The following is a 20,064-nucleotide window of genomic DNA, read 5'->3' as shown; positions in this document are numbered from 1 at the left end:
ACGGGGGAAGGAAAAACTCTCTGACCTTTCTCAGCTGCTGATTATTTATTGATGGTAAATGGTGCCACTGACCACTTAAAGAATTTTTACACTACTTAGACATGCAGAGCGGAGGAGCCGAGGATCAGCCACCAGACTGGAGGACAACCTGCTGAACCTCCTGAGTTAGAGTTGCAACAATCGCAGTCTGAAAGACTTGTAAGAATCATGAGCATAGATGAAACACTCTGACGGTTGACTGATTTGTTAAATCAATAAATCAAGTCATGATTTTAGGAAAACTAAAAGCAGGAGCGCTGGTTTAGCTCACTGGGTAGAGTGGGTGAGCCACATGGATAAGGATAATGCCTGGGCTTGAATGCACCCCGAGGCCTTTTACAGCATGTCTTTCCTGTCCTATTGCAGTAAGAGTTAAAAATCTCATAATATATATTGCAGAGAAAGCAATATATACATCCATAAGATTATCAGATCCCATAATTCCCATAATCCAACTTGATTTCCCACAGCTTCCAGCCTGGTTTTCTTCCTAAATCCACAGCTATCCTCCCCATGTGTGCAGTTCAGTTCTCCTAAAATGCTGAATAGATTATTAACAATTGATTCTGATCAATATGTTCAGAGATAACTGCATTTGCAGCTGTTGTAATGTCAGAAAAAACATCATCACCACACCAGATGTACTTTGAGTAGCAGGTTTCAGTCATCCTTACAACGATTCCCCCTTAGGACAGAGGAGTTACACACTCCAACCCCTTCTCCACCTTCTTAAGTCATCTGTCACCGCACAGCTGTGTGTCACAGACGCCCTCAAGCAGCTGAGTAATGGGAACGCCCACTTCAGGATGCCTTAAGTTGCAAACATGTCTGTGACAAGATGTAATCACACGCATGGGGGAAAAAAACGGTGCGAGATAGCTCACCAACGAGCGAAGACTGGAGGCAGGAGGCAGAGAAGACAAGTGCAGCTGAGAGATCCATCACCCTGGTAGCCCAGAAACGCTGACAGCTCGTGCACGACTTCCTACCAGTAACTATGAAGAAAACTGTCAGGACTGCTGGCACCGGATGTGCCACCAATCTGTTAGCCTGTGTTGTCATGCTGTCAAAACAAAGACCCAGACATGAAAAGATCACGACACACACACAGACGTGAACCAATAGAGTGTCATCCAGCTGCTGGACTGCTGCAGAGGAAGCACATCAAACACCAAAACAGACAGATTATCAGCTTAGGACGCTAAAACGCTTATGACAATCATAACGCTGCTACTACCAACTGCTGCGGCCAGAGGTGTGTGTGCGTGTGTGTGTGTGCCAGTATGTCTGATATCATGGATCTCCCATGATGTCTCGTGCAGAGCATGCAGCATGTGGCGCATGCCTCATAGAACAGTAACGCAGATGTGGGGGAGGATTAATGGGGAACACCTCAGACAGACACACACACGCCAAGCTGATCTGCTCCGAAACAACAGGAGGAGGGGGTGAGGATGGGTTCACACACCCTACCATAAATTCCTCATCTGTATCTACGCAGGAGGGCAGAGAAAGGACAGGGGGGTAAATAGATGTGGTGGAGGAGGGTGGAGAAAGTACCAGAGAAAAGAGGGATGGAGGGAAACTGATAGAAAAACACAATAACATAGATGGAAAACCCAAAGGGATGCCGAGCAAGCACTCAGCCTGATTGATGCCCCGCACACACACAAACACACACAGACACACACACACGGAGCTGGACACTTATTAGGTCCATTAGCGGCACATAATTGTTCCGGTTTTCCAATTTTCATACATCACCGCTTCTTACTCGTGCGGTCAGAAGAAAAAACAAAAACAAAAACATGCAAAGACAAGTACACACAAGCCTGTGTGTTTGTGTGTGTTGTGACTTTAATGGGATATAACAGGCAGAACCTTCTGCACTATTATCCGCACTCATTGTGTTTAAGCCGCACTGTTCTCAACACTGGCCTAAAAAGCTCTGATGTGTCTTTAGACAGCTCAGTCCTCTGTAGCGATTCTATAGGCTAATCTTATTGTAGCTCCGCTCATTAATAAGCCAGCACTGGTTTCAGTGTCTCTCTTAGAGGGACGAGTGAAGCAGAGTGAAAGAAAAGACAAACGCTGCTGTGACACCGTGACTGAAAATGGTCACAGGAGGCAAAAACTGAGTCGCTGTAATGAGGCTGACTGTCAGAGGGGCCGTGGTGTCCACCTCAAACTCTGGTCCCATCAGACCCTCAGACACAAACCGATGAACGCTGATCGTATTATTTATATAAAAAAGTTAATGCAGCATGTCTGCTTTTAATACAGTTGAGTAACAGCTACACAAGATTAAGGTTTTACTATATTGATGTTAAATTCCATATTTGTATGAGCTTCCAGACCGTCACGGTGCCTAACAATCATCCTCTTGTGCTTTAGATCAAACTAATGCGGCTCTGCTGTCAGATTTTCTTAAAGTCATCTATGATTGTGAAAAGCGGAATTAAATGGGCCCCAGGGTATAAGTATTAACCCCCATTTATGGCGTTTGGTATTGGAGAAATTAAGAATATAGATTTATCTTTGCTCCTTACTACCGATAAGTAGTGGTGTGCGATACTGCATATTTTGGTATCGACCCGATACCAAGTAAATATGTGCCAGTATCGCCGATACCGATACTTTTCAATAAATAATTTTATATGGTTTTTTTAATGTTTATATAAATTGGTAGTGTTTCCACTATACCTGACAAGCTTTCTACAAATCCCACATTTTGCTGTTGTCTCATTTTCGACTTGAAAATACAGCCACACGGCGCTACTCTTCCTCTCTGCCATTCTTCTGTTGTATTTTCTCTGTGCTGATCAACCTGAGCCAGCAAATTGCTTGTTTGTTTGCTTTGTGCGTCTAAGTCACGTCACGTGACAGCACAACATCTAAACACAAGAGGGGGGGGGGGGGGGGGTGTGCCTGCTCTGCGCTGACACAGGAGCGGCGAGTCCGGTGACCTGGCTGTTTCGTCTTTACTGAAACCACAGCATTGCAAACAAGAGCGAAACTTAAAGTAAAGAATTGATCTCACCAGGCTAGTATCAATCCGATACCGATACCGACTTGGTATCAATACAATCGATATTTGGATCGATCCGCCCACCACTACCGAGCACTAGTACCATCAAAACCTTAAGGACACCCATCCTTTTATATGACAGAAGAAAGAAAAAGTATAGCAGGTCAATTTTAAAGTGAAAGTACAATCCCACCTTGTGGTACATGAAATTCTTCTAAACAAGCTCTCCCTTCCTAGAAAGCCCAGGAAGGACACCCATCAAACCTGTCAGGGAGTGACCCAGACATCAGTGACATTTGAGGCATTATTACCTCACGATGTTTGATCTGGCAGGACGTACAGCAGAGGCTGGTGAGAATTTAAGTTCTGCAAAATAAATAATTAGTCAAAAATGAAATTGTAAATATAAACGTAAAGAGATATCAGACATCAATAACCGAACCACTTTCTCGCGACTTTTCAAAAAAAGAGTCTATCTGCTAATCGTGGTGTAACCACCATCAAAGTGACCTCCAGTAGTGACTCTTCCTCTCCAACTTAAAGTTCCTCTCTTATCTCATCTGACCCCGCCCCCCACCTTCCCTGAGGATACCATCACCCTCCACCACTCCTCATTCCTTCCAGCTGATCCCTTCCCTCCACTCCTTCCACATACCACTTAACCCCAGTGTAACAGCTTATGACCCACCTTCTTGACACCAGAGTTCCCGACTAACATGAAAACCTCCCACACCCCCCCTCTGAGGAGGCAGTGATTGTAGGGCCAGGCATGTTGGAACAGCCTAATAAGACTATCATCCTGAGATAACCTCTGACTTACAGCTGGCAGCTTTATCTCACCCCACAACCTAAATGGAGGTTTATCTCAGTTAGCTCAGCATGTGATGAAGCTCTTTACACAAACAGACATTTCTGCTAAAGTTTGGAAAGTTACAAAGAGACTCTGTTACTAAAATAACACTAGACTGGATGTGCTCTGAAAACAACTGTCATCTACAGTATACCAGTGATCAGAATGACCCATTTTCTCCACAGGGAGCATTCAAGTTTCATCAAAGGACCAGAAAAAAAAATCAGCCTCTTGCAAGTCACGGTTTGTATCACAGCAGCTTCCCAGACGCAGGCTGGGGGTCGAGTTAAAATTGGAAGTCAGGATGAACTCAGCAGGAGTTCTGAGACTTTATTCTTCAAGTCGTCCTCAATATCAAACTCCTTCAGAGCGTTCGGAGCGTCAAAAGACTCCAATTGGATTCATTTCCTTCCACTGGGACGTGGAGAGCTTTAACTTTCTGCAGCCTACGGTCCTTAAGAAATAACTATCAGCTGTGAAAACTTCAAGGAGGCACTCCTCCTGTAAGAATGCAAGGCCTTCGTTTTCCCCCCCAAAAAAACACATATATGCACACAGATGGAAAAACATATGTAGGTGCATGCAGTGAATACAAGCACCCACCCACACACACACACGCACAGTAGCAAGCAATATTCCTGAGAAGTACAAGTGGGTGTACTTAGGAAGAAAAAGGTCAAGTGTGCCATGTGTGAGACGCTGATAGACTTAAAAGCACTAAAATACTTACTGTGTTCACAATGGACTACCAGGTCATGCTTCTCTTGTTTTGGCATTTGCATAACCTTCATAACTCACTTCTTTTGAAGTATCTACGTGAGGCGGTCAGTGAGGTCACGCCACAGTAGAAAAATCAGCGTACGTTGATAAATCAATACGTTGATTTAAAGATTTGCTTTTAGCCCTGAAGTATGAAAGTGACCCCAGATTCCTGTGTTAAAATAAACCGGTTTACAGAAAAAAAATGAGCAGATTTACAGCCTGAAGTCTCTTTAGCTAATTTCACTTTTGCTAATAACTGTACAGGGGTGACTGTTTTTTTTCCTGCACTAAAGCTTAAAGTTTGGCATTATCCAGAACGTGGCTGCTTAGGGTAACCTGTGTTTGCTGTTGCCTCAATGAAAATTAACTTCTTATCTTAGATCACAATAAGTAAACGTAGACTTTGTTAGCCCAGCTAGCTAGCGGTTGTTGATAACTTGCCAGGTTTAGCCTCTCATTCACATGTCATTAAAACAAACAAACAAACAAACAAACCAATACAAGTTGGAGTCGTCCAAATGTTCAAATTTGAAGCTTCAAAACAGTATTTACAAACAAATGGGTGATGTCATGTTAGTTACATCATCTATATACATTCTATGTAGTAAACTAGCTCGCTCTTTGGGTTTTGAAATACAACCTATTATCAGATTTATTGGTTTTTATGACTAATATTTTCTTTAATATCTTCATAAAGATACAAAAAACCATCAAAAAGAAATATTCTCTGTAGCGCTACAAACAAAACTTCAAAACCTTATTTGAATGGTTTGATAAGTTGACAAGATAATTACAGTTTACTAAAATTAACAGCAATTAAATTAATTACTTTGCCAAGAGTTTGGGCTTGGTTTCGAGTTTTGAAATGGTGTTAGAGGGCTGCTGCTCCATAAAAAAATAATCTTTTGATGACTGACATTAAGTTGAGATGGTTAGATTTTTTTCCAAGCAGCAATGCCAAACTTTCTTTGGAAACGGCTTCACAAACATAAACATACTTCCTTGTTTTATCTGATAGTGATCTGAATATCTTTGGGTTTTGAACTTCTGGTCGGATTTAAAGAAGAGTGACATCTAATAAATCTCTGCGCTCTGTGAAACTGGCAGCTGTCATAGACAAAATGAGTAATATGGAAAGGAAATTGTGGATAATGTAACTAAAGTTATGCTGCAGCCCAGGCCCGATACAAGCGCTCAGGTGATACCGACATTCCTCAAATCCCACTTAGTTGACACCAACGCTGCAGTGTTGTGTTTTGGTAGTTGAGGGGAAAACCCAACAAAATGACAGAGCCTCTGAATTTCCTCCAAACCACACAGTCATAATTCCTTTAATGAGGCTTTTGGAGAGAAAGAGAAGGAAATGAGTGCATGTGGGTGTGCTTGCCCCTGCATGTGTGAGACTCAGAAAGTGAAAGCTGGAGAGAGAGAGGGGGAGAAAAAGGAGGGACGGTTGAGGCAGCAGATGCGGGGAATGAAAAGCCGGTTGTGGTAAAGTGGAGAGAAGGTGAGGGGGGGAGCATGTGTGAAAGTCTGGGAACAGACGCTGGTCCTGCATCCCCGCAGCCCATCTCAGCTTGGCACAAACACCCTACCCCTCGTCTCCAGCCCCCTTCAAACAGCTTAACCACGGCCCAAACAGCCTGGCAGCGAAGCAAAGCACTTCCACTTAACCATATCAAAGTCAGCCTGGCGCTGCACTGAAAGAGCATTTAGCCCTGAAAAAAAAAAGAAAGCCCTATTCCTCAGAAACGGCATGAGCAGCCAGGAGGGACGCCTGCGTGGTTTTATAGGCAGCCGATTTTCATGTTGTTTTGTTGTTATTTTTATGTGTGCTGGAGATGGCTTTGAACTGAAGACTTCTGATTGCCTGAAGAACCTTTTGATCAACTTGAAGGACACGCAGCTGAAGAGATAACGTCAGCTCAGCTGGAAAGCCTTTAAACAGAGCTAGATTTATAAAACTCAAGGAAAATCATGCATCCCTCTGGGTTACAGGGCCCAGGAAGCAGCAAAAAAAGAAACGTCCATCTGGCAGGTAGAAACCTGCTAACTACTGGCAATGTCTTCTGACAGAACAGTCAGAGCTCACTTCACAGACAGTTCCTCCTCAGCGCTGCTGCTGCTCTGTTTATCTGCTCTGGTTCAGCTGGAAGATCCACCGTGGGTGGTTTCAGTGGACAATGGATGCCCTTTGACCCTGCCTCATCCCCAACAAACCCGGAGATGCATTTGTAAAATTCACTGGCCTGATTCTCGCGTTTGAATTGCACTGAGTCCCAACACGTGTGGATGCTGTGATAATACCATTTTAAACCTACTTTGCATGCTTCCAGTCAACACTGATCACAGAGGTTCATGTCAGAAGAACAGAGTGACACCTGACACAAAGAGCCGCACACGCACATGTTCGAGGCTAAAAATACTCTCCGTTTTACAGTTTCGGAGTTCAATTTTCTGAAGTTGTTTATTTTCAGAAAAGCGTGAAGCCCCAAAACAAAATATTATTCTATAAGTTTAATCCTGCGATCTAAGAGATTTATGTAAGGGGGTGAAAATGAAATTATTATAAGCTTCCGTACGTTTATCCTCCACTAAGCTCCATCCTCGGTGAAATCAATTCACGCGTCGCCTTGATCCACTAACCCAGTGCCCCGGGGAATCAGCCTTCCTCCACAGTGGGGAAAGAGGACTTCCCCTGAATGAGCGCCCCACACCAAACCACGAGCCTATTTTCTTCCCGGTTTAACCCTTTGTGAAGTAGAACCGAACAATGCTTCAACCCACCTCTGGAAAAACTTCACGACAGCGGCTCCTCAGCGGCGTCTCCGACCGTCTACCTGCGCCTCTCCATCCATGCGTAAGAAAAATATATATTAAAAAAACCCACAAAAGTGATTTTTCGCTTTCTGCGCGGAGGATTTTAGCACCAATTCAGTGACAGTTCAGAAAATCTCATTCCCAGAGAGACGGACCAGCTGCCCGGATGAGTGATGGATGATCGTCGCTTTATTTTTCACCCCCCCACCTCGATGAACAGTCGTTGCGGCTCGGTCCAGAGCAAACACTGAGCCCACTCACACATTCCAGTTTGTGTTTGCAGCGCTCCTCCTGAACAGCGGCGGCCAATCAGAGGCGGAGGATGTCACGGGGAGGGCGGGGTCGATCTTTTCTGTACCCTAACCACGGCTGAAGAATGACCCTCAACTCCATCGTGTGGCGGTGGGGGTGCCCGTACGTGCATTCATTTACGCGTCTCTCCCTTTGTCTCCATCTCCAAAAACGAACGAGCTGTATTATCGTGAGTTTCAAAGACTGAATACTTCTGCTATTTAATATCTCACCTTGATAACCTTGCAAAGGGTGGCCAGTATCAACTGAGATCATATTATTGCATAATTTTTGCAGACCTCTTTTATAGCGCATTCTATGTTTTGGTGCTTTTTATTGGCTATAATCTACAAGCTAACACTCATACAGACATCAAACAGGGTTACTGCACTGTAAGCGTATTGGTTGATATCTCAGCATGCTGTGAAGCTGCTCTGTTTTATCTGCTGTGTACAGTGTAGATAATAAAAACTTGGCACAGATAATAAGCGGAGACTGAGAGCCAATAGGGAATGCCAACATAATTTTTCCTCCTCTGAGGAAGTATTTGGAGTTACTCTCTTTTATTTTGATCTATAAATAGTCCAAATCACAATTTGTTATTTCTATATATAAATATGTGTTTATGCCAAGCTAATGATGCGCAATTAAAAGGAAAGACCTTCATAAACATGCTGTTTGTAAAGGTTTATCAGCTACAGGATATGATCTGCACTCATAAACCATTCACCAATAAGGATGCGTTCATGCACGCTCACTTTAGAGAAAATATAGAACAATGTATTGAGTTAGATTATGAATTATCACTATGTGCGTGCACTCTGGACAGCAGTGGGATCATGTTTAGGAAGCTTTCATAGCTTTAAGGAATTAAATTAATTTCATGCCTCATTCTGCAACATTTCACCAGTGCCTGAAAGCTGTTTCATTTCTCTTATTGTCAGGTTGTACGACTGATTATATAATTACCCGTGAATGTACATCTTAGCACCAACAGATTATTCCAAATTACCTCGTCAGCCTGTTTGCCTCAATAGGGGTTTGCTGAGAGTTCTTTTCCTTGGAAAGCAAGCTGCAAACTAACCGAATTACATGCAAGGGAACCATGAAGAAGACAAACGCTTCCATCTTTAGAAGCTACAAACAGCATGAAGCACAGGTGCTGCTATTTGAGGCCGAGGGAAAATACATTTCTGTGGCACGACTTATGAAGAGCGACTCGTCGTGAAGTGCTCCTGCCAACATAATTGCCCTCCATAAGTGGATACATTGTTCCGCTGAGTCCATACAAATCCAATTCAGCTCACCCTTCCAAGAAGCAAAGGGAGCAGAAAATGGCTTGTCCCTTTTAATTCATCAGCTTGGTTTTTAGTAGAGAGAGGGACTTTTAAAACGACTCACCGATATGATAAATCTTAGAGGCTGGGTTCATCAGGTTTTCACGCAGGTTGAAAATTGTTCAGTTTCTTTAATTTTGTGTTAAATTATTGTCTTTTCTAAAAAAAAAAAAAAAAAAGGCCAAAGGTGCTCTTTAGGGTGAGAAGCTGTGATCAGATATAAGTGGCACAAGGTCCAAAAGAATCAAGAAGAGGCTAAAGAGATGCTTAAGGTGGTTATTGTTACAAACACCTTTAAAACACATCTTTCCGTCTTCAGGACTGCTGCTCGGCCAGCTGTACGGTGCATTGGAGGCAAAGCTGGGTTTGCTGTCCTTTAATCTTTTCCTGGATAAGTGTGCAGTAAAGTGTAACACATGCCCAAATCAATCTTTATGAGCAGAATTTAAACTGAACGAATCGCTGATTTCACCAGCGTCCTGCAGTAGTTACAGCAGGAAGGGGAACCCTTTCACTTGTGACCACAGACTGCTCAGCTGTGATTCACCGAGCATATTAGTTCCTTCTTAAAACATCGATAAAAAGGCAGAGAAATCCACAGAAGTCCTCATAATCTGACAGAAGTAGGCTAGCTTAGTCATAAATCGACCTTACGGACAACTTTGGTGGAGCGTGGTTTCGACACGACACGAATGTAACTTAGCTTTGGGGAAACACAGAAGAAATGAGATGACTGTGAATCTGTAAAGTGAACTGACAAAGTGACTCAAATCATCAAAGTCATTCTTGATTTAATTTCTAGCTGATGGGAAATGCATATGCCGGCCATTAGGCTGCATAATGATGATGACAGATACAGACAGAGAGGAGGGATGAATGAAAGACGGATAAAGGTTTAGAGGAACGACTTGGAGGAAATGTCCTTATTGTATTTCTTGCTAAAAGTCAGATGATGATTTAAAGTGTTTATGTCTGAAGGGAAGCCATAAAGCCACCATTTGGCTTAACGACATAATGCTAACTTTCTGAATTGTTTTTATCACCCTAAGGCGTCTCTTCCTCATTAGCAGCTCCATATGTTCTGCTGTCAGCGAACTTTCCCCACCTGAGCCTGCCAGATAAATGCAGCCACTCACCTCAAACACGATCATTACTCAGCCTTTTTCTTTCACACTAACTATTGCTGAGCGGTTCATCCCTATTTTTTAATCATCTTTTCAGCAAGTACATTTTTATTTGCTCTTACTTTGTGTTGTGCATTTTGCTGTTAAATCTCAGGTCCAGCAGAGCCAGAGAGTTGGTTTCCATGAGCTCCTCGATTAGCACTAACACACACTCTCTCTCTCTTCCTCTCAGCTGTTGGACAGCCCAGCCTGTAATTATGGCTGTCATCAGCAGCCCCTGACCAGCAGCTATATTTACCTCCTTCTACATGCACACCACAAAGAGAACAACATATAGACCAAGCAGACCAGTTACATACAAACAAAACCACACATCTAGCAATATGTTTTTAAAAAAACACCCTTTAATATAATGTAATAAATCACAAACTCCAAAATGTTAACTCCAGTTTTCTTTCTCTCTATTTTTACCTTACAAACAAAAGTAGCCTAAGCCTGCATACCTAAACTAAGGCTGAAGATTTCCTCCACACCATGCACGAATTGAGTTACACAATCAAGGAAAATCTGGATCTGAATCAGTTTTTGTCCAATATATCACCTATATTGCATTGCTAATGAATCAATTTGCTCTAAAAAGTTTGTCCCTTCTAAGTTCTGCCAAGCAAAACACCTCTGGTAAAATGCTCGTGCGCACCTGTCCAGAACTTAATGAGTCATCTTGCTAACAAACAGGCGGACAAGCAAACAAATAAGCTGGAACAGTTACATAATGTCCTCAATCAAGGTTTAAAAAAAGAAGTGCTTTTTCTTTTCTCCTTCCTTCTCTGGTGTGCTCCAGCTCTGTCAGTCCCTCCCTGATTTAAGCTGCACTTAAAACATACTTGTTCCACACTTGTTGTGGTGGCTGCCAGCGTCTCCTGACTACTTTGACTCTAAGACCTTGTTTCTGTGTGGGTATAGCTGCCCAGCGTACATGGGTGCATACCCTGTTCACATAAACCTACACACCCTTTCATATACACAAACTATGAATGGAACAACTTCCACTGACCTCCCAGCAGCGCAGCTCCTTTCCTTCCATACCAGCCTCCGCCGCTGCTGCTGTTCACCACCTTCAGTCTCCTGCTCGGCCTGTAGCGCAGCATTGAAACTCCTGTCTCTCTCTGTAGCTCAGATTCTACTTCATTCAAACTTTTTTATTTTACATTTTACTCTTTTTTTGATCCTTTTCCCATATTCCCTCATCTCTGCTTAACAGCGTCTGACCGCTAAAGCCACAGTGATTTCAAAAGACCACATGACTGGAAGGCCAGGATGTCAAGGCTAAAGGATGTACAGGCGCAGCTGATGATGATGTGTGTGTGACTGAAGGCTGAGTGCTGCCTCTGCTCAGATTACTTGCCTCGTTTAGGTCGAATCATCGTTGAATTTTTCTCCTCTGAATCCAACACACATTATGACATCAGCAGCTCTACTTTAATTAAAACCACGCTTTATTAATTACTATGTATTTATGTGCTCTAAATATGCAGCTGCTTTTACTGCTGCCCAAACAATGCACAGGTTTAATAGGTAACCACGAGTGTAACTCACAACATTCTTTGCAAGTTATATAAAAGGGAAACTCAAGCTTTGTGTTGTGAAATATGTTTCAGTCTTTGTTTCAAATCCATTTCTCAGTACATCATTTTACCCAAACATGTTCTGTGGCTAGTTTTCAGTTCCGGTTGATTGGAACAATCAGCAACACTCATAAACCTCAGAATTGGTTCAGTTTACTGCACATAAAACCCCTCTGTGTATAGACTATCATTAGGGTATTGACACACTGGATGCTGGCATGCATGTGAATGAAAGAACCATCTCTGGTCTGAATCTTGGTGGAAATCCGAGTGGACAAAGGCACCAAAATGAGGTGCTCCAACCTGTTCCTCTGCAGTTCTTGTGGCTGTTCCAGCAGGACTATGCCCAGCTCTGCACTGCCAGAGTAGTGCACATCTTTCTGGATCTGTTCTACTGTACGACATGCCTGGGATATGCTCGGCCAAGGGTGGCTTGGCGACTGGTTGCATCCCATCAGAGGAACCCATACCTCATTTTTAATGGGTTCTACACACACATAAATATATCATAAAATCTATTTAAAACACAATCTTGTCCTTTATTTTTGACAAGTGTTATCACTACTGTGAATAAAGTTTATTTAAAGCTGCTATAAGTTTGTACAAAGCTGCCTATTATTCAGTACGTCTCTCTGAGTCAGGCGTACTGTACGGAGGTGAATCAATTACAGGCGTGTACTGCCCCGTGGCATGGCTCCGTGGCTCCTGTCTGCTTTGGTCTGTAATGACAGCTTGGCTGTTGCAGGTAGACTCCTGGCCCCCCTGGGGCTTGGAGGCATCTCATGCATGTGTGTGTCAACAATATCATCCAACTCACAGCCAGAGTAACCTGACAAGGCGTGGATGTGTGTTATAGAGCATGCTTCTGACTCTGTATAGATTTAAAAAGCTGCACAAATGGAAAAGAATTCAGCAGCGAGGCTTCTTACTGGTTTTAGCAGACATTACCACATAACCATCTTTAGAAATGGTTAAGAAATGTGACTGGTTTTAAAACACGTCTGTAAGTGGTGAATCCATTTTATGAAAATACATTTTAAACTGTTTTAGTTTGTAATTTGTTATTTATAGTGAAATTTTGTTATGGAATGATATCACTTCGGTTAACATTGTCGCCTAACAGCAAGAGGTTTCCAGTTTCAAACCTCCTTGTCCTCTGGGGCCTTTTTGGATGATTGCAGGTGCTTCCTGCAGCTGTGTGGGTTTTCTGCAGGTGCTCCTGATCCAGCACCACCACCACAGTCCAGCCGATGTGCATGTTAGGCCAGCTGGTGAGTCTAAAAGGGCCTTAGGTGTGGCTGTGAGCTTGTACTTCTCCTTCTTCCTGATGGACCTCGAAGTCATTTTATATTAAAATAACAACTGCATTGTGGGTGGCATACCTGCAAAGAGAACTCTGCAAGATCCAGGTAACTTTCTCAGGATTTATGCTTTTGTTTAACCCTAACTGGTGGCTTGTCCATTTAAATTACATGCACTCTGACCCAGTGCCAAATAAGAGGCGCTAATCTGCTCTGTGAAGAGCCATGGGTGGCCTGCTACGCTCCATGCTCTAAACAGGGTTACCTCACTGTGAGAGAAGTTCCAAACCACTAAGTGTAAACCTCGCACGCCCAGTGTTGACCACAGCACACACTGCCATGGTAACCGCACGAGAACTGTAAAGCGAAAGGTGAAACTGCCGCCTTTCATATAAACCACGTGCAAATATCAGTGAGCAAAAAAAAAAGGCTGAGATATGTCTGCAGAGAGAGAAAGATTTCTGCTCTTGCATCATCTGGCTTACCGAATGTTGCACCATTAAACTTCCCCTTTGTTTTTGTTGCTCTTTTAATTTTTCTCTCACCTCTCATTCAGTGAGAGCTGCAGAAAATAATAATAGTAATAGTAGTTGTAGGCTTCTGGCTAAAGTAGGTCAGTGAAGCCAACTGTCAGAAGCAGGGAGAGGGGAGATGCAGAGCGGAGCAGTAATATGCCAGCTACACTAGGTCCCCTCAGGTCAGAGCTTTCCCCGACACAGAGCGGCCGCTGACGCATGAACTGCAGGACTGTCACGTTAGTCTGTTAGCGTGTTGCATCCCCGTGGACAGAGACGACATCTGTGGCCACACACTGGAGGTTTTGTGTGTGGGTGGACTGCCAGTGTGTGAATTTTCAAGGCAGTTTTCAAACAGGAATGGCTCAGTGCATGTGTGTGTCTGACGGCGGGGCGAGTTAGTTCACATCATTCTGGAGCTCAGCCCGCTCCCCCTGTCGTACTCGCTCTGATAACAGATATGCATTTCCATTGATAGCATCCCTGACAAACCAGTTTGTGATTGGCAGTCATGGGAGGGGTGAGTGTCTCTTTATGTCCCATAAAAGTTCAGCTCAAGCTGACAGACAGCAACAAACATTGGCCAAATTACTGCCCGGTCTGACTACCGTGCTGCCGGACTGAACTCTCTGTTTTCGCTGCGGGGAAAGCTCTTTATCTAAGTCTGATATAATCCTGGTGTGAATTTTGATTGCAGCTTACACACTTTAACAGTGAAGTGAGTCACAGGTATGAGGGGTTTCATTATTAAGACAGTATTGTCTGCTAAACCCCAGTGCCACAGATTCTGAAGCTGTAAAGGGGAAGCAAAAACAAATATAATTTTAGTGCCAGACGATATAAGCAACAATCATACCAAATACTGAGATTCACTGTGTAATTTCTCCAGAAATACTGCCTTAAACAAGCTCTGGCAAGACAAGCTTTAGCCTAGATATCAGATTTTGCACTACACGATTATGGTGCTGTGATAAAATGATAATATTGTGTCTAAACATTTTGAAAAAAGTGCTTTAAGTCAAAATCTCAACTTCCATGGTAGTGGTGACTTTAACTAGCATATCAAAATAGTAAATCAGAACATCCGAAAAGACTTGACCTAAAAAATATGTATTACTGTCTTACATGAGGCAAATAATAAAAATCTATCTAAACAGGCCTGAATAAATTTTACTGATATATCGAGTGTTCAGTTTGTACAGCTGAACCAGAGCACTAAGCTGCAGTGATTCACTCAGACCTGCCACAAGCAGGGCAAAGGAGGGCATTTAAAGAGAACAGCTAATGTTAGCTCCAAAACCACCTTTCATGAGGGAAACATGAGTGTTTCCTGACCAGTTGGTTTGTGGTTGCTAAGGGTTGATGCTAATCGCTAGAAAAATGATTGGTAAAACTCCAGGAATGAGATGAGCCCCCTAGGAGCACACACTTGGTGACAGTGGGAAGGAAAAACTCCCTTTGAAAAGGACAAACCTCAAGCAGAACCATGCTCAGGGAGATGCAGCCATCTGTTTTGCATTTAAGTTTCTGCCCCAGTCTGATGCTCAGGTTGAACATGCCTATATGCCTACATGCACTCAGCTGCCACCATGTGATTGGCTGATAAGATATTTGCATTAACAAGCAGTTGAGCAGGTGGACGTCTTTTAGTGGCAGGTGAGTGTAAATAACAAGACGCCAAACACACTCGACTACAGTGATTGTGTCTCATCAGGAATGGTTTCCGGCGAGTCATAAATCACTTATTAGTATGTGATTTTCTTTTATAAGTTCTGACAAACAAAGCTACTCATTAACTGAGTCAGGTTTGACTGCACGGCTGTTTTCACCTCTAAAATGGGCTTAAAGGATTTTCAATGCAACAAAGAGTTCAGACTCTAAATGTAGCGCACTATATGTTGCAGAAGTTTTCGGTCTTGTTCCCTGCAGTCTCGTTCTCTCTTGTCACACAAGCACTTTAGTCTCAGCTGGAACCACTCAGTATTTTATCAGCATCTTATTCTTTCTACAAAGTGGGGTAGATCATAAAAACACTTGATGCACTAGTGCTGGTTTAAATGACGTAAAATTTGTTAACTATCTAAAACTGAAGTCAGCTTTAGTCACTGAGCTATCATGGCTCGATATCCTCTTTGCTCGCCACTCATTGGTCGTGATCCACTGTCATCGGGCACAATGTCAGCTGGGAAGGATTTGGTTTCCTCTGCTGCACAAGGCAAGTACAGACAAGAGGCTAAGAGGGGGAAAAATGGATTTATGAAATCCGACCAGGCTTCTAGTCTTACAGCATTCTCCTGGAGCTCTGTATGTTATGCTAATGGCTCGTGTTAAGTGTGCGCGCTCGTGTTGTGGGGGTGCATCGCTCATCTCACCCTCAGGGCAAAGAGATAAAAGCTTGTACCGTGGAAGCGAGATAGATTTCATGTCATCAGAATGATAACATAATAAGAGCTCATCAGTACTCATATGTGAAGCTGTGATTTGATTAGGACTTTGTGAAATGAAATTAAGCATGTGGCTGTGTGGTAATATATAAACCTCTGACTCTCATATTGTTGCTTAACCGCATTACAATGAGGTGCATTCAGCTAATGCTGCATAAAACACACAACCGTCAACTTTTACAGTGGATAAAAGTGTTTTCACCTGAGTCCAGCTGTCTTTTTACTGCGTCCTTATTACCAAAGGAATGCAGCTATTCCACTGGTGCCTCCTGTTGCAGGAGACATTCCCGTATAATGGAAATGAGTCCCCAATTGTGGGGCTTGAGACATTCTTCCTTTAAGAGAAGCCTGCATGTCGAGTCATGCTCTTATTTATTTGTTCATCCTTAAAATCTCAGGTGTTGATTAGCTGCAAACCTTAAAGAAAAGCCCCTCTGGCAAAGGCTTAAAAGAGTGGAGGCTTAAACACTACATCAAAGGCGTAAACGCTTTCAGGGGTAGTGCCACTTCACGCTATCGCTCAAAGCTCCACCTGTACAGGAATCCTTTAATCGCACATCTCAGCCTCACCTCGGTGAAATTCTACAGAATCCACTGTGCTTTGGGGAGCTTTCACAAACTGCACTGCATTAAAACAAACAAGCAAACAGTAGCTGGTGAGGTCAGCAATCAGTGGTTTTGTCATGTAATTAGCAGTCTGCAGTCAGGGTAGGGATGAATCCTATTGTGCAAGAAGCAGGAACAATGCAAAACATTCCTGCACGAGAGCGAGAACTTTTTCACAGATTTAGATATTTTGAAGGCGTTATTTCCTTTGTGGTTCTCTAAACTTTAACTCAAGGAACTCTAAGGCCTTCCTGATACCGACAACCCTCCTCACTTGTGACTGAAAGCCCCACTTCATGCTTTCTGAACTGACCCAGTTAGTCAAACACTGGTTTATTTAAATACCAAACACCAACACGTTACTCCATCCACGGCGCCATCGATCCAGCGCTTAACTGTATTTTTACTGTCCTGCTATGCCTGCTTCCGCTTGAGACGTGCCGCTCTGCTCTACTTTGTTTTTGCGCACAGCCACAGAAGTAGACCAATCATCACTCTCTGGACTTCACATGACAGGAAAAGAAGGAGTTAAAGAGTTTATTCTGGCCTCAAAAAAGCTACTGTTCACCTTTACTGATACAATCTAATTTTCTGCTTTTCAGAGAGGCTTCAAAAAGAGAGATTGCGCATGTGTGTGTGTGTGGTGGAGTATAGAAAAAGGTGATAAGGGTATAAAGTGGACGTACTGTTTCTTAGCCTCTGTGTAAAACCACTTAAGAGGTTTCACTGTAGTTTCTTTGAGCTTTCAGCAGAAACGTTCTGGTCCGGTGGGAGTTCATGCAGAGGTGAGTTTGCATGGACTCATGAGCACGACTCTGTTTGAATCATTATACATAAATAGGCATGTGCGATAGCTGTTCATGCAGTAGCTGCTTTCTTTAAATGGGCGATTGCGAAATTTCTCTCGGCTAATACTGCGACACATTAAACAGAAGTGAAAAAACACCTCTAAAACTCCTAATGTTGATTTTTGTGATTGCACATTTCAGCCACTTCTGTATCACAAATAAACACAGGGGGGTAACGCATAAAATACGTGGCAACGATAATATCTGTGAAGTTAGTCCAAAGGTTTAATCTCACTGTAAACATCTCCCAAGAGACCTACACATGACACCAAAAAGGAAATACACAAACAAAAGACACATTTTCTCACGTGTTCCGACTCAGAAACACAGAATTTAGTTTTGCATACTTTGTGTAGCATCTTTCACAGACAGCTATCACAAAGTGATTTACAGAAGACAAACTAACCACGTAAGTAAGGAGTAAGCTTAACATTCATGAATACAGTGGGTATAATCTGGTCAACATGTGCCGATCTGCACACTGTGAGCACACTTATCCCGTCCCTACAAAGCAGCTGCTTTTTGGCAGACTTTGAAACACATTGTTCCTGTGAGCAAAGCTAACCGAGGCTTTTTGTTAATTCATACGACCTGAACTGGAGTCACAGAGTGTGTGTGAGTGGGGAGGAGAGAGAGTGTGTGTCGCTGTGTATCTGCTATGTTCAGGCACTCTGACATTTCTGCTGCCAGGCTAAAAGTAGCACTCCTTTAGTCATAATTCAGCTCAGCACAGAGCTAACAAAACTTACTTCACACACACTCCCTTTTTTATAACGGCAATTCTGAGTTCAGTGCCACATTGGGGTATTGTTATAGCTGTTGTAGCTAGGACTGTGATGTCTGTTACTTCCTTTATCTGGCTTTTATCTGTGCATTTAAGACACCACACCATGCTTTTCATTAGACTCCACAAAGCGATGACAGTGATGAGTTTCATGCTTGCAATTCTCAGCTATTTCTAAATGAATGGACACTTATTTTTAGACAGAAACAGAATGAAAGCAGGCTTCATATCTGGAGCCAAGAAAGAAGAACTTTGCCAGTGTTTTGTCAGATTTCTTCTTCGAATCTTATTTCCTGCATTGTGGTTAGGATTAAGGTTTAACGTTACAGGAGAAAAAAGGTCTTTGAGAAATGTAACTCCGGCTTTCCCCCTGGATTCGCCGTTTGACCCCTTGTGGTGTCGAGGGCCGTTACAAACCTGCAAAACCATGTCACACACGTTACGCTGAGCACATTCAACACAATGCTCATGTGTGCATAGGAAAGATCTGAAAGATTTGCAAATGGTTCACTAACTGTGATTTGACTGAGAAGGAAAATAGGACAGTTGTAATAAATTTGCATTTGGCACCAATAAAAATGAAACACACACACACACACACACACACACATACAAAAAACAACAGAATAAGCCCATCGCTAATCCAAAGAGCTAATTAGAACAGAAAATATTAGTGAGCCGTATTGTGCAACCTTCCTCTGAGTCTATGAATAAACACACTCATGCCTGCTGGCCAAGCAGCACATGAATCCGTGTGCTGTGATTGGCTGCTTTGTTGCACAGAGTCATGTGTATCTCCTGGCAGCGCTGTTCAAAGGGAACGTCACATTACCATCGGTGAGTATCAGTCAGAAGTGGGTCAGTGGAGGCATTTACATACATTGCACACCAAATGACGAAATAACTCGGAATATCCTCCTCCGCCCCGTCCACTCGCCATCTGACAAGCTGCAGCAGAGCCTTTTTAAGCCTGCGCGGACCCTAAAGATAAATGTATTAATGTATCAAAGGCCTGGTGTTAGTGTGTGTAATCCAATCAGTTGGTGTGTAATTTCACTGCTAAGAAAAGCCAGTGTAAACACAAAACATGGCCGAGCACTTGTAAAGCTCTGACGTGAGGCGTTTGCCTCTGTGAATGAGAGTAATCGACCATTTTGCCACTGATGCAGGGATGTGTTTATCAAAACAAGGAAGGGAAACTGTTTCATTGGAATTAAAGGGACAGTTTGGGGAAGTATGTGTTTTGTTTTCTAGTCAGGATCTAGATTTTAAGAAACACCATCGTCTGATGAGCTTATCTTAGCGTAAAGACTGTCAAAAGTACACTGTTTTTGATAATGTTGCAGAGCCATTTCTGCCTTGACCAGCCTGCATTGCAACAGGTTTGAGAACCTGATGTTACGTAGCAGAAGTTGCATTCATGGCCAACAATATCTGCAGGTTCTGCATCATTTGAGTTTTTGCAGCAGCCACTTTGCATAACCGCTGATATCACTGGTTCCTGCTCTGGACCCAGCCTTTTTGTGATGGAAATGATAAATGGACTTGTACTTATAGTGCTTTTCATACTCTATTCAAGCACTCAAAACACTTTCTTCCTGCAAGCCTCATTCCATCACATTCACACAAGCCATTTTTTCCATGCCTAAGTGCTTTCAAAATAAAATTCACACAGTCAAGCTCTGATGGA

General features: G+C 42.9%; 1 protein-coding gene across 5 annotated transcripts in view; it reads right to left on the bottom strand.

Moving 5' to 3' along the window:
* ripor2 (RHO family interacting cell polarization regulator 2) overlaps positions 1–20,064 on the bottom strand; it is a 69,336-nt gene that overhangs the window by 39,889 nt on the left and 9,383 nt on the right. The window contains exon 1 of one of the 5 annotated variants that reach the window (XM_005478501.4): positions 7,467–7,771. The exons of the other annotated variants lie outside the window; for them this stretch is intronic. The gene's annotated coding sequence lies outside the window, so the exon portion shown is untranslated. Of the gene's footprint in view, positions 1–7,466; positions 7,772–20,064 lie in introns of those variants that run through there. 5 annotated transcript variants of the gene reach the window in all.

Source organism: Oreochromis niloticus, linkage group LG22, assembly GCF_001858045.2.
Source record: "Oreochromis niloticus isolate F11D_XX linkage group LG22, O_niloticus_UMD_NMBU, whole genome shotgun sequence".
Taxonomy (NCBI): Eukaryota; Metazoa; Chordata; class Actinopteri; order Cichliformes; family Cichlidae; genus Oreochromis; species Oreochromis niloticus.
Note: the sequence above shows the minus strand (reverse complement) of the source record. Positions and strands in the feature narration are given on the sequence as shown.